The 15,967-nt window shown below is 42.4% G+C and overlaps 1 protein-coding gene across 1 annotated transcript in view; it reads left to right on the forward strand.

The window, feature by feature from the left end:
- Positions 1 to 8,423: 8,423 nt before the first annotated feature.
- Cracd (capping protein inhibiting regulator of actin dynamics) overlaps positions 8,424 to 15,967 on the forward strand; it is a 108,302-nt gene continuing 100,758 nt past the window's right edge. The window contains exon 1 of the mRNA XM_042678455.1: positions 8,424 to 8,562. The gene's annotated coding sequence lies outside the window, so the exon portion shown is untranslated. The remainder of the gene's footprint in view (positions 8,563 to 15,967) is intronic.

Raw genomic sequence — 15,967 nt, forward strand, 5'->3', positions numbered from 1 at the left:
TATCCTAAGTAAGATCAATAACTTTCAAAAACATTGTTAATGTCATTAAAAGAAAATGCTTAACCGAACGATGTTCATTATTTCTGGTAATTATAATAACCAGATCTGGGCCTTTGCACTTGTAGGAATAGCTCAGCATGAAATGTTTGCTTTTATGGGAATATCATTTAATAAAAACGAGTAAGGAAGGACTAAAATAGCATTTTGCTTTAGCATAAATTTACATATTTAGGCAATGTATAAAATTAAGAAGGACCTGGAAAGAAAATTCTATTTTCTTCTGTATTTTGGGTATTATCAGGAAAATAAAGTAAGAGGAAAAAATACAGATTTTTAAATTAGGGGTGTAAAAGATGATTCCCATTTCTAGCAAGTGAAATTTCTTGTTTTAAACTGGAGATAGCTACCTTGAATTTTGGCATCCTTCAAGCGGATATTCATCACAGCCTAAGCAGACAGATGACACTCCAAATACCACTTGGTTGAAAAGCACAATTCGGGTTTAAAGATGAATACATTTCATTTTTAAACTTGGACTTTTAATGGAATCATTTGAATTTTGCCCCTGTAATCCTTACTCTTTTGTCGTTTCCTTTAAAATGGGCAGTTAAGAGGCAAAACTAACACAGATAGGTTATTCTTATATCCCATCTGCAACTTTACTTTCCTCTTGAGACATGTTTAGTGTGCGATGGTCAAGGTACGGTGCTTCAGTGGTGGAGGACAATATTTGAGCCTCAAGCTGTTATCTGTCAGCAGAGAACAGGCACACAGACTTTACCCCATGTGTTTCTGCCTTATTGGGTCTTGTGAGATGCCTTATAGCACCTTCTCTGTGCAGGTAGACGAATCAATGGAGTCCGCCTTCAAAAACTCAAAAGTGGGAAATAGATCACATGACCTGGAGTAAGACATTTCAATGCTGTTTCTAAAGCTATAAATATTGATAAGTAATGCTCTTCCTCCTACAATTTGATGTCATGGAAGATTAATGAGATAGTTTATGTGAAGCATTTTGATTTACCCAGCTGAATATCATTTCTAATATTATATTGATGTTTGCTCTTCAGCAGTCCCAAAGGAGAGAAGTAAATAAATCAATCTAGCATCCTATAAATATGCACAAAATTATTATGTGTCAGTAACAAAAAATTTAAGACATATCCAAAAATAAAATTAAAAACCCAGTCTGTCCTTTTTTTTTGCATCTAGGAGTGGCCCTATAGAGTTTTTGATTGTTGTTTGTTTGTTTTTATTGACAGTGCTCCCTACAGATCAAACCCAGGGTCTTGCGCATGCCAAGTATGCCCGATGCCGCTCCAGCTGTGGGAATAAGCTACACTACACAGGGGAGCACATACCTCTTCACATACTGACTTTAACTCCTCTGGATATGTACCCAGCCGTGGGCAGTCCCGGCAAGGACTGGCACATGAGTGGACAAGTGGAAGTCGATTCCACTATGAGACAACCAGTTAACAGGAAGTGGGTAGCTTCTTTGGACCCAATCAGAAAAGACTCCTTACTAGGTTCTCAAATCCCAGCAAAGGAGAGCACTACTAACATGAGGCCAGAAGATTAATATAAAGCCAGGGGAAAAGAGAAAGAGAGATGAAATAGGGGAATCAGAATTTAGGAAAACCCCAAGGAGGTTCCAGTGGGAGGGGCTGTGGTCTGAGCTTGTGTCTAGAGCATACGTATTATTGTCATCTCATCCGGAGTCTAGGGTGTCCAGGGTTGGCTCAGAGACTATAACTCTCGAAGGAGAGTTGTTGGCAGTTTCTCGAGCTCTCCCCTCCCATCCTGTAGAACAGGTTCCTGACTCTACTAACAGGCTTCTCCCTTCATGCAGAGTCCTAGATTTTACTTGTGGAGCAGAGTCAATTAATAGGTATTTATTCTCCAGCCACATAACAGGGAGATGCAGTTATTTCCTAAGATTGTCCACTGCTGATGAACAGTAGCCTTTAAGAAGTTGAAAAGAAAGAAGCAGATTGGTTTCCTCATCTGCAATTCAAACATCCCACAGAGGTATTTATCTTGTGAGCTACTTTACCCGGAACAGTTGAATGAGTTCAGTTCAGTTTTGTTCATACTTTCACAGACTTACAGAACAACAACAAATCTCTCCTCTTCCCTTCCTTCTTCTCCCTCGATGATGGAATAATACCCTCCTGCAATATTACAAGCCCAGAGCCCTTGGGTTCTTGCACTCCCTGCCAGTCGCATGCTCTGTGGTTTGATTGAAGTAATAGTTTTGATGAGAACAGGCTCCTTTGGGCTTCTGTGTGCGCTGTTGCCTTCTCTCTTCTCTGTTGAATGGCATTGAATCACAGTAGCAGTGCAAGGTGAAGTGGAAGGTTTGGGAAAACCAAGGAAGTTCCATATTGCTCACTGAATGTAAGGGTAGTTGATAATGGAGGTATGGCTTAAGTGGTAGAGTGCTTAGCAGGTGCAAGGCTCTGAATTCAAGCCCCAGTGCAGGCAATAATAATAATGTTTAATATATAATTTAATAATACATAATAATATATTATTATAACATTTATAACAACAAACAGCAGTGGTAGTTGGACTGGGGATATAGCTAGATGTAAAGCAGTTGCCTAATATTCCTTGGGTTCCATCTTCTGCAGACAGAGGGGAGGGAGGAAAGGGGAGTGGAGGGCAAGGGAAGAGAGAGTAGAAGAGGAAAGGGGCTTAGGATTGAGACTCATGCTAGGTATTTGTAGTAGCAAAGATGCTTGGTGTGTATGGAGTAGATGATTTGTGAAAAGGAGTAGTTTTAAGTGTTGGCTTTAGAAAGTTTGATAGGCAAAGTTATTTATTGTGTGACTTGTGTGTAGGGTTTGCAAAGGCAGGCTAACTGAATTAACAATAAGGCATGTGTAGTTGAGAATCAGAATTAGTGTAGCGACAGAAATAACAGGTCAGAAACATTTAAAGAAACAACGATGAAAAACAACAACTCATCAGATGTGGAGGAGAACAGAGAATGCAGTGAAATGGCAAGAGTCAGTCTTAAAAGTAACTGCTTGCTTTACTCTGAAGAGTTATTATCAGAGGAGGAGAAAAGGGTATGTTGAGGGTTTGGAGCATCACAAGACACCGGAAATGTCAAGTAGTGGAGTCAAGTCGGCATCTTACATTAGGGGAGCTGAAGATGGGAGAGGGGGGGATGTCTAGACCAATATGAATTCAGTGAGACTTTCTTGTGTTGGTGACTTTCAGAAGTGCAATGTGAGTGGATTGATGATGTCTGCAGTGATCTGAGGGTTAAGGGAAGAACAGTGCTGAAATAGGGGTGGGTCGGAGGAGTGGGGGCTCATAGGCAGAGATCATTCATGTCTGAAGTTTAACAGCAAATGAAAAAAAGAAGTTAAAAGTGATATTAGGGGTCTGGGAATATAGCTTAGTGGTAAAGTGCTTGCCTAGCGTGCACAAGGCCCTGGGTTCAATTCCTCAGTACCACATAAACAAAAAATAAAATAAACAAAAAAAGTGGTATCAGTAGGAACTTTACAGATCACCAAGACCTGTAGCTTGGCGAAGAAGAGTTTTCTGAACAGAACATTAGACAATCCTAAGATGTACAGGTGCTGGTGATAGACTTCCATGCTTGTGCCCGATTCCCATGGGTCAACATCTGAGAGGATGTTTATGCACTCGAATGACTTTGGGCTTTTCACCTTCACAGCTCCAACCACACAGCTTTCGGCCCCTCTTTTGCATCTACCAGTCCCATGTGTTTCCTTCAGGGAGGAGGAGGGAGGAGGTTCTTCTGCTAATGTGAGGGGAGGGGTGGGGGGGAAGAGAAAGAAATCATTTAGATCCTTCAATTTAGTAATATAATACATATAATACAATATCATTTCACAGTCAATTGTGGAATAAGACTCTCCTGGCTCAAAGCGCAGATTTCTTGCTGCTGCACCCTGCTGTCACTTTGGGGAGCTTAGAAAGATATTGAGGAAAGGTATTGTTTTTCAGATCCTTTGGTCTCACTGCATCTTCTAATCACTGTTGAGAAAGGGCTAGTCAAAGAGAGTGCACTGGATCTGACTGCAAAGCTAGAGTCCCCCAAAGAGGAAGCTCACCCTCTGGACAGAATCAGCAAGCACTCAGTGCGCCTCTGTGCTCTCAGTTCTATCTGTTCTCAAATGCCAGCTCACGGCCATTCTGATTCCTTGCAGAAGTAAAATGAATCCAGGTGCTCTGGTCCTCAACCCAGGCTTCCTTGCCTGCTAGACTGTGAGTTTGAAATTGGGGCTCTACACTCTTGTTTTGTGTTGCTTAGACTACTCACCAGAGAGCAGGGCTGTAAAACACCCTTTATCTAGCCAGAAACCTTTCACCTACTCCAAAGAGTTTATCTTGGTGTACATCACTCTGAACTCACGGAGGGATCATGTTGTTCCTCCTTCACCTTCCTCTCCCCTGCAGTCCTCAAGCTGTGCTACCAAATGTATCAAATGTATAGGGCCCTGTTCAATTGCCTTTGTGCTCATGTTTCCAAAAAGCACCCAGATAGATTTGTCCTTTTTCTTTTGGCTTTAACTTTTTTACTTTGTTATTATAAAGGTGATATACAGACAGATGACAGTTACCAACTGTATCGAGTATCCTCTTTCAGGGTCACTATGTGTGAGTGTCTAGAGTCCTGTTCGATTTATCATATCCCACTGTATTTTAGATCTAACTTTCGCGTATGAAGAACCCATATGCCATTTGTTTCTCTGAGCTTGGCTTTTTCACTTAACATGATTTGTTCTAGTCTGTCCATTTCCCTGAAGGTGATGTTATTTTTTCTAATGGATGTATAAAACTCCATTGTGTATATGTGCTACATTTTTTGGATCCACTCATCTCTTGCAGGGCATCTGGGCTGTTTCCACAACTTGGCTTTTGTGGACAGTGTGGCAATGAACATGGGTGTGCCAGTGTCTTTATGGTATCCTGGCTTGTGATGTTCAGGGTAGATGCCCAGGAGTGGTATGGCTGGGTTGTAGGGAAGATCTATGTTTAGTTTTTTGAGGAATCTCCAGACTGCTGTCAAGAGTGGTTGTACTAGTTGATATACTCATTCTTGAATTACAAAGTGACAAAAGGTACAAGCTACCATACCAGACTGTATGGATAATCTCTATAAATTAAATGAATATGTACTCATGGTTGTTTGATGCAGTATTACTATGTAAATGACTAAGGTTGAATTTAATTGTGTTATTCAATTTTGTTTGTATCCTTACTGTTTTTTTTTGTTTTTTTTTACTTGCTCTGAGTTACTGAGAGATGTGTGTTGAAATCTTTTTTTTTTTTTTGTCAGCCGTGGGGCTTGAACTCTGGGCCTGAGCGCTGTCCCTCAGCTCTTCAGCTCAAGGCTAGCACTCTACCACTTGAACTACAACGCCATTTCTGGTTTTCTGGTGGTTTATTGGAGATAAGAGTTTCACAGACTTTCCTGCCCGGGCTGGCTTTGAACCAAGATCCTCAGATCTCAGCCTCCTGAGTAGCTAGGATTACAAGCGTGAGCTGCCAGCACCCGGCTATGTGTTGAAATCTTTTACAGTCTTTATAATCTGTATATTACTAGTTAAAGACTATATCCTTTTTCTCTACTCATTCATAGTCTTTTTCTTTCTTGAACCTATGTCCTTGTAACTGTTGATTGAATGAAACATAGTATCCATAAAGAATAAGCGATATTGGGCAAGCAGGGGAGTTTTCTCTGGAGCAATTTCTTTTGTTTGATCAAGCATGTAGAGCAGGCAGACCAGACCGTAATCCAATAAGGCCTTGAGTGGCTATGCTGATAGAAAGGTAGTTCTGGTAGTTTTTAGGCCTTCATCTTAAGGTGTGGCCTTCAGGGCTGTTAAATCCATGGCATATTCTCCCGAACTTCATCCTTGGTGGCCTCCCAACTCAAATTGTCATCCCCAGTACCATGGACCTGTCAGCAGCTCTATTGAACTGCGTAGCCCCTCACTGCTGCTGCTATCTGAACCGAGGTTCAGTCACTTCGCCATGAGCAGATGCTCAAAGGCAGGATGTTGGCCTGTCTTGCTTTTCCTTTCTCTGGATCTGCCCCAAAGGGAGCTGGACAAAACATTTGCTTACCTACCATACCTGTCTCCAAATAGTGACTTTTTGCCCTGGGCTGAAAAATCCATAGACAATGAAAAAGGTAAAGTGGCACCATGGTACCTAACTTACTTCCATTTTATTTCCTATCTCCTTAAGATCTCAGTCTCTCATGACACTGCCTCCACTGCCTTTGCTTTTGTTTGGAGACAGGGTCTCACTACGAAGCTCAGGTGGGCTCTGAACTCATGATCTTCCTGCTCTTGCCTCTGAGTGCTGGGATTATAGGTGTGGACTACCACCTCTGGCTCTTCCAATGCTGTTGAATAGGATTTTGAAATTATTTGCACCTGGTTTTTATAGTTATGTTCAGTGGGAAGCTGGTCCGATACATGCTAATAGCCAGAACAAAGATGTGCATGCATGTGTATGTGCACACGTGCCTCTGAATATATATTATATATTATATATATTATATATCCATATATATTATATATTTATTATATTATATATAATAATTATATATATATATATATTACACATACACACACACACACACACACACACACACACACACACACACACACACAGGGTCTTCCCCCAGAGCAGATAGATGTCCCAGACCTGGGATTTGGGGTGGTTTTCTCCTGCATCATTGCCTAAAGAGCTCATCTGGTTTCTCTGGGTTTTGTAAAGGATATACTTGAATCTGGGTTGTTTCCTGGACACATCCCTCCTCTGTTGCCATTTAAATACAGTTATTTTGTCCTGATTTTCATCTAGAGAGTTATAGAAGGGATGTAGATGTCCTACCCACAGGGAGCTTCCTGGCTAACGTGGTAAAGTGTGGTTTGTATTTGTGTGCAAAGGTGGCTTCACTTTGCGAAGGAGGAGATAACCTCACGTTGTGAGGAAGGAGATAGCCTCATGATTCCAGCTTTCATTCCCTGCTAGATCAAATTTGTGTCTTTGAGAAGCTCCTAGGATTTTAGCTAGCCTACCCTGAAGGATCAATGTGAGACTCCTGAGTATAAGAACATACGAGTCTTTTGTTTATTGTAAAAATACTGTACAGAGGGGTTACAATTACATGGGCAAGATAATGAGTACATTTCTTATCAAGCATTGTAGCCTCCTCCTTTGTTTCCTCTTCCCATCCCTTCCCATTCTCCCCCCCATCCCCCCAATCCTCCCCGCCTCCCCCCACCAAAGTTGTAAAGTTCGTTTTCGACATAACGACATAACGACATCTCATTGTTGCAATGGGTCCACCTGTATCCCTATTTAAACAATTTGTTTTTCCCCTTCCAAGAACATATAAGTCTTGATATCTGTGAATGTGATTCTTTTCATCTGAAAAGTGGGCACAGTTTATAATAAATGTTTATAACGCTCTACAATAAAACTTACAATAATAGCTAGATGCTGGTGGCTCACACCTGTAATCCTAGCTACTCAAGAAGCTGAGGTTTGAGGATTGTGGTTCTAAGCCAACCTGGGCAGGAAAGTCCATGACATTCTTACCTCTAACTACTAAAAAACTGGAAATGAGCCAGCTGCTCGTGGCTCACACCTGTAATCCTAGCTACCCAGGAGGCTGAGATCTAAGGATTGTTGTTTAAAGCCAGCCCAGGCAGAAAAATCTGTGAGACTTATTGCTAATAAATTACTCAGAAAATGCTGGAAGTGGCATTGTGGCTCAATTGGTAGAGCACTAGCCTTGACCACAGAGAGGCTCAGGTATAGAGCCCAGGCCCTGAGTTCAAGCCCCAGGACCAGCAAAACAAATAAACAAAACTGGAAGTGGAGCTGTGACTCAAGTGGTAGAGTGCTAGCCTTAAGTTAAAAAAGCTCAGGGACAGTGCCCAGGCACTGAGTTCAAGCCACACTCACACTCTCACACACACACACACACACACACACAAACACACACACATACACACATTTAGAATAAGCAATAAGAATTGCTCAGCAAAACTAGCAAATAAGTCAACAAAATATTCAAAGAAGGCAAAGAAGGGGAAAATGCAGACAAGAATCCAATATATATTTTACAAAATTAAGAAGAATGAAGAAAGTGTAGGGAAGGGATGGGTGAGAATGTTGAAAGGGGTGACATTGATCAAGATATACTGTACTCATAAACTATCTTGTACTACTGCTTTGTACAACTACTTAAACATAATAAAAATAACAAAAATACATTATTATATGTATTTTAAAGCCCTCTCAACTTCTACATACTGATTTTTGCCAGGAAATGGAGGAGAAATTCATTTTGAAAGCTTTCAAGAGAGGAATAGACATCAAATGTTTTGGGTTTTGTTTTTTCTCAACAGTTCATGAGAGATTCCCAGGTGTTCTGGGCAATGTGTCCCATTTCCTGATGCACTCAGCAGAAGGTGAATTTTCCTTTATACAAGAAGAAAATCTTGGTGGAGAATTACACAACAACAAAAGGACTTGTGTCTGTGAATGAAGGTAAGTTGCCTGTGCAGAGAATGGAGCAGGAAGTTGCTTATGAAGCACATTCATTGGTTCTGAAGGGGTCTTTGAGATGGAGAGTATGTGCTTCACTAAGTATCCAGTTAGGAGATCCTTGTCACCAACAATCTTCCAAGCCTAGGTTTCACTTCCTCCATCTACTGGCCAGCTAAGCTAATATGGATAAATTCTCTGAATCTTTTCTTTCTTTTATAAAAGAAAATTTCACAGGTGAAAGCTTTGAAAATGGGAGGAGCATATAATATAGATGTTATCATTATGATCATGATAAAGGTTATGATGATAAATATTATCATTGCTTATTGTTTTGTCTCTTAAGACAACAGAGCTGCTCCAAACTGTGACCTTTAAGTACTCAGGACTCAGTAATTGTTGTCTGAGTGCTCAGGGTAGGAGGCATTCCCCACCTGCCTCTCTTCTGAAAACTTCCAATTCTTCTGGCTATTCTGGAAGATAAAGGAAATTACAGCTACAAGTAACGGATTGTTTGACAAGCATTGTATTTCAGGATTTGTCCATGTGATTGGATCCATCTCTGAGCTTTGGAAGGAGGTGTTATGCTTCCTATGACATCTGTCCTTACAGACAGATTGGATCCTATTAGAGAGTCATTTAAAAGAAGCTAAGAACCACCCTTGTTTATTGTAAGTTGAGAGATTTTATGGCCTAATGGGAATGCGAAGTTGTTAATATCTGATTTTATTTTTGCAATACTCACGGAACAGTTTTGTAATAAGAAGAAAAGCTTCCTTCTTTTCTTGTCTACATGGTTTATTCTAAATGTGGTTTCCTTCCCCCACCACAGCATAAACACATACACACAACAGATATATTTGACCTCTGGGGCCACAATCACAAAGTACACAAGCTGGGTAGCTTAAAACAAAATTCCTGTTTCACAGTTCTATTGGCTAGAAATTCAGAAAGTCAAGGAAGGGCCATGCTTCCTTCACACCTGTCAGGGAAGAAACCCTTCTTTATGTCTTTGCAGCTCCTGCTGCCTCCTGGTTAGCCTTGGCATCCCTCAGTCTCTGCCTCTTCTGCCATGCCCTGTTGTGCACCTGTGTATTCACGACATCAGACTTACTGGATTAAGGTCACTTTCCCTCATTCCTTCTTCAAGTGTGAGCATATCCTAATTACCTACCTATGCAATGATCATTTTTGCATGTTATGTCCTGGTACTAGGGCTTGAACTCAGGGCCTGAGTGCTGTCCCTTAGCTTTTTTTTCTTTTGCTTAAGGCTAGTATTGAGCCACAGGTTTACTTCTAGCTTTTTGGTGGTTAATTAGAGGGAAGAGTCTTGTGGACTTTCCTTCCTGGGTTGGCTTCAAACCTCCATCCTTAGACCTCAGCCTCGGAGTAACCAGGGTTACAGGTCTGAGCCACTGGTGCCCAGCTGCAGTGAGTCTTTTTCAAACAAGGTCACATTTCGTGACACAGGAGGTCAGAACTTCAGCTTAGCTTGTGCAGGATGTATATGTCACAGTTCAAACCTATCCAAGCCATTTATATAATAAACAATACGTACTCCTTTTTCTATCTTAGAAATGGAGAAAGGCTCAGAAAGCTCACAGGACTTGGTGGAAGTCAGAATCGCTGATGAACAGAGCCGGTCATCATGGTGTCCTTGTCCTACGGGCACATGTGGCTATGATCCCAAGATGAAGCTGACAGGGACCTGCTCCAGCCCAGGGCAGGGGTGACACACATACAGTGTTGCAGTTCTCATGCTATTGTTTAGACTCAAGAGAGCTCAGTTGACATCTGTCTCCACACTTCTGTCAGAGGAAAGATAGGGGCCCATCTGCAGCCCACTGCCTGGTCTGTGTTTCATCTCATAGCATGATACACAGGAAACAGATGCTTTTTTTCCCACTCGTAGGACTTTTTCCAGGAAAATGATGCTGTGATTTCTGAAGTATGCTGAACATTTTGTGACAGGAACACATGTTTTCTTCTCACACAACAAAGAAAAATTATATATATATATATATATATATATATACAAACACCACATATACGTATATGTACATCCACATATGCTTGACAGCTGAGTCAATGGCTCATGACAATACAATTAGGTGATTTCGAAAGCATTCATACATTTTGCTTTTCCTGGTAGTTCAACATTCCTCCTGACAGGGATGCTCCTCTTGCCCTTTGTGAGTCCAAAAGAACACTAGAACCAGGTTTTAGGCATGGTCTTAAAGGAGCTTAAGGGAGCCTGTGCACTAGAAAGATCTGGACACGTGTTGTGGGGACTCCCAGTGAGGAGTGTTATCCCCAGGCTGGGCCCAGTGCCGTGAAACAGTCAAAGACTATCATGCCAGAGGAGAGACTAAAGCTCGGTGCCCATGGCTGAACATTTCATTTGGGAGGTGAGATAAAGCCATAATGGGAAGAAAATACCATCCTGTCAAGGGTGGGAACTAGTGCCATACCAACAAGGAGCCTGTGAGGCAGTGGCGGGTACAGAAAACTGCCAGGTGATGACACAACTGTCCTAACTCTGGCTACTCTCTGCAAGATGCAAGAGGGGAGGCTCTCAGAGAGGCCCTAGGGATGGCTGGGCTCCTCCCCCCCCCCCCCCAGGTTAACCATGTTCCTGGTGCACTGTGGTGTGGTTTTCTCCCAGGGTTCTTTCATTTTTACCTCTGTTGTAAATGCAACTTTTTAGTCTCCCCCAAGCATTGGGGCTTTGGTTTTCTACTCAACGACATTGGAGCTGTGTGTTGAGGCTGATTTTGTTCTGAGTACAAAAGAGTCAAAAGACCAACATGGCCTCTCCTCTTCCTGCTCTCTCATAGCACATACTCATGTGTATCATGAGGGCACATGGGGCTCTTAAGGTCCTCACAGTCTTCTACTGAATTCATATGCCCGGGGTCCTTGTGTAGTGTCCCTGCAGAATGCTGCTCAGCCACACCACGCAGGCCTGGCTGAGGTTCATTGTCTGTGTGGGAACATAGTGGCCAGCCCCTTGTAAGACTTGTGAACTCAGGGGCTGTTGGTTTGAATTACTTCTCTGCTACAAACAGCTGGAAAGTACTATGCTCTTCACAGTGAAGGCCAAAAAGTGCCCATGACCAGAATTTAGAGATGCTAAATTTAGTGCTTCTTCTTTTCACTCACTCTAGAGTAGAAACAAAATCCTGCCTGATTTCCCAGTAGTGGTGGATGGTTGAGCAGTGCAGAATGACTCCTTATATTACATCACATTATAAAAATAGTAAGGTAAAACTCATACAGCATAACATTAACCATTTTAAAAGTTGGATGCATTTAGTATATTCAAAATACATCTTGTATAGAAGAGGCTGAACCTCTGAAACAGTCCTCCCCATTTGTCCCTCCCCCTCAGCCTGTCAACTGCCAATCACCTTTGTCTCTGTAGATTTACCTAACTTAAATAGCCCATACAAATGGAGTTGTACCAGAGGTATGAATTTGTATCTGATAAAGAACTTATTTCTAATTACAAATCATTGATTGCCCCCTCCCTCACACACACATTCCCTCGCTATGTGAGGAGAGCTGTGTGCCGTAGGAATATTTACCTGCAAGAAGAAAACCCCGTCTAACCCACCTCTCTGTCATTGTTTCATATGACCACTGGTGGTTTGGAATGAGGTTACTTCATCTACAAGGATGCAGACATCCTGATTTCACCTGATTTCACTTCTACCATAAGGGCTTAATCCTCTCCGGCACCTTACCTCCTACCCCTGACTTGTGCCATTGTTCTGGTGGTTTGGACTCTCAGTTTATCCCGTCAATCATCCAGATGAACCTGTAACTGATATTTTGGCACAGGGAGAGCTAGAGATTATATTGCTGGCCTACACTACAAAGCATAGTCTCTCCTGTGGGAGTTAAATGATACCCGCTGTTGAAGATGAAAATTTGAAGAATACTTTACACTGTCATCTCCTGGGGGCCCATCCCCCCTCCCTGGTCCCTCCCCTCCATAAGGAGACTAAGCCACTACTTAGGGAGGGCCTGGGAGGCAGACAGCAGAGGCCTGAAATGCGAGCCTTCTCCCCATCTGGCCAAAGTAACCTAAGACTCTGGCACAGATGAAGCTACGGAGAAGGAAACCGGATGCAAGCAAGGTTGTGAAGAGAACAAAATTCTTCTTAAATCCTCTTGTGGCAGCCAAAGGGCCAGCTAGTCTACTACTCTGGGAGCGAGGATGAAGTTGAGGTGGCATTTGTCCGTCTCTTTTCAATTGGAGAACAGTTATTTATGGTCACTGGGGCACCATGCTAAATACAGGATGAATGGTGGCTGCTCACCACAGCATGACTGTCATGAACTGTCTTGTGGGCTGGTTAAAATGAAATCATCAGCTTCCTGCTCCAATAGGTCATGTCCAGGCACCCCCAAAATATACCCTTTCTAGTAACTGATAGGCAGCGTGGGGGAATGGTGGGCATGGGGTGAGGGTTTTTGAGATTCCTCTCCCTCTTCCCTTTCCTTTTCCTCTACCTCCTGGCCTCTCTTCTCCTTCTTCCCTCCCTCCTTCATTGTATCCCTCCCTCCCCTATTCCCTCCCTGCTTCCCTTCCTCTCTCCCTCCCTCTCTTTTATTCCACTAACCCGTGTGGAGTTTCTTATATGCAAGACCTATGCTAAGGACAAAGGAGATGGAATTAGACCCTGCCATCCATCCAGGGGTTCATGGTCACCCCCTCCTTCCTGTCCTCTCTGGAGTGACTCTGTGCTGTGTATCTCCCCAGGAGGAGGCACCTGGGGAATCCTTTCTGCCAGGGAGCCCTGGAGGCCAGCACAGTCCTGGCAGACACTGAGGGCCAGGCCCCATGCAGTAGACTTCACTGACTTGCAGTCAGATGTGTAAACAGATAACCAGCTAGAGTGTGATTAGTGATAGTTGAGAGAGTTTTGCACAGAGTGCTGGAGAGGAGAGAGGGCAAAGTAAACAATTGCCATGGGGAGCCAGAGGGCATCCCAGAGGTGCCATGTGAGTCTCTGGAAAGATGAGCAGCTGTGTGCCAGACAAGCCAGGGCCCACAATCTCCAGAGCTTGTGCTATGGGAACATGCTAACATGCTTCCCATGGGAGGGGTGGGGGCAGGGCGGGGAGTGGGGGCGGGGTGGCCCTCTACATTCTGGCCTTGCTTTCCTGAATGTCACTTTAGAAAAGAACCACTCCATTTGGCAGCAGCTCTAGTGGACAGAGCTACATGCCTAGGGACAAGTGTAGACATGAAAATGATAGCCTCTGTTCTCCTAGCTGCTAAAGCCTGAATGAATTTTTAAAAAATTCTGTTAACTTTGTTACTTCTAATAGTCCACCTATTTTAACCTTCCTTTTTCTAACCAATTTTTGAAAATTATTTCTTTCTTCAATTCTTTCTTTCCTGAATTGGCTCAAGTACAGCCGAGATTGTATTCCCATGATGCATTCACTATTTGAACAAGCTTGCAGATGCCTCCTGTGGAGAAGAATCTTGAGTTCTCAGCTTTCAAAGAACAAACAGGAAGATAGTTTTTACTTCCAAGGACACCAGAACCAACAACAAACACAGCAGAGCCATAGGTCTCCTCTACCATTTCCTGTCAAAGCACAGCTTTTTTTATTATTGTTATTCACATGCACACAGAATCAATATTAAGCTCTTTGAGATAAATCATTAATTCTTGAAGTTCAGAGCCACGAACAATGTCCTGTGGCCAGAAGTAGTACCCAGGGAAAGCGATGCCTGGAAACATTATGGAGCATGGGTTTTTTAAAGTCAAAGAAAGCCAAGCACTGGTGGCTCATGCCTGTAATCCTAGCTACTCAGGAGGAAGCAAGCCTAGGCAGGAAGTCCATGAGACTTTTCTCTCCAATTAACCACCTGAAACCCAAAGATGGAGCTGTGGCTCAAAGTGGTAGAGCTCTAGCCTTGAGCACAAAAGCTCAGGGAGAGTGCCCAGGCCCTGAGTTCAAGCCTCAATAAAATAAAAGCCATAGAAAGTCCAGTTCATGAAGAAAAATACCCTCAAACAAAACACCTAAGACTGAGCTTGAATTTTATTAAGGATTTGCATCTATGTACATTATGTAATGTATTCATAATATATTATGCATATATATATATATATTTCTTGCTGGTATTGGAGCTTGAACTCAGGGCTTGGGCTCTGTCCTTTACTTTTTTACTCAAGGCTGAAGCCACAGCTTCACTTTTGGCTTTTTACTGGTTCATTAGAGGTAAGCGTTTCCTGTCCAGGTTGACTTCAGACCTCTTTTTTTCCTATAAAACATATCTATCAACCCACACCCCCATCATATATACACAGAGGTTTAAGCTCTACTTGGCTTAAGACTTTTGAGAAATCTATCTCCTATTATACTTTTTTAATCTCCTATCATAGATTCTGTAAATCTATCATCCCATCTTCTACTAAAGGCTGGCCCCCTTGGAGCCAGTGATATTTTCCTTTATGTCTTCATATCTTATCCCTTCCACCCTCACCCCAACACCTGTGACAATATTAAGCCAGAACGGATACTCAGAAATGATCTAGCAAATGACATTAACGGACAGAATTTCAGTCTGGGGAATAGCTGCAAAGATGTCTGTATCTCTTTCCATTACCATCATTGTTTCTCAAAATAGGTCCCTTGGCACCATAACACTAAACAAAGGTTCCAAAGGTATTCTTTCAGAGTTAAAGGCTTTTGGAAAATTCTTATTTAAACAAAGTTTAACAGGATTCATTATTGTAAGACTTCTCAACTTATAGGCATTGAGGAGATATTCTCTAAACTATTTGTTCACAGAAACCCTGATAACTTTTCTTGGGATGTGCTGCCGTAACAAATTACCACAGACTTTGTAGCTTAAAACCATACAATTTGTAGTTGTAGAGGTCAGAAGTCTAAAATGAGTCAACAAGGTTAGTGGTTCCTTCTGGATTCTCTGGGGAAGGATTGGTCGCTTTCCTTGTCTTCTCTGGCTTCTGGCGGCTGCCTGCCTTCCTTGGCTTGTGGCCACTTTCTTCTCCTCCAAAGCCAGCAAGGTAGCATTCTCCAGGGTCTCTCTCCCTCTATGATTCCATTGCCATATCTCTTCATCTTTTCCTTTTTTATTATTATGAAATATTTTTATTGTTAATATAAAGGTGACTTACAGAGGATTTACCATTTCACAGGTCAGGTAATAAGTACATTTCTTTTTGGACAAAGTCACCCCTTCCTTCACGTGGCTCCATCTTTTAAGGGCTTTTATGACTGCATTGAGCTACCCAGATAATCTAGGCTCATCTTCCCATTTGAACATTTCTCCTTTCCGCCTATCTGCAGAGTTTCCTTTGCCCTGAGAAGTAACACATCCAAAGATTCTAGGGGTTGGAAACAGCCATGATTGTAC

The sequence above is a fragment of the Dipodomys spectabilis genome, unplaced genomic scaffold (genome assembly GCF_019054845.1).
Source record: "Dipodomys spectabilis isolate Male_0828 unplaced genomic scaffold, ASM1905484v1 ptg000043l, whole genome shotgun sequence".
Classification (NCBI taxonomy): Eukaryota; Metazoa; Chordata; class Mammalia; order Rodentia; family Heteromyidae; genus Dipodomys; species Dipodomys spectabilis.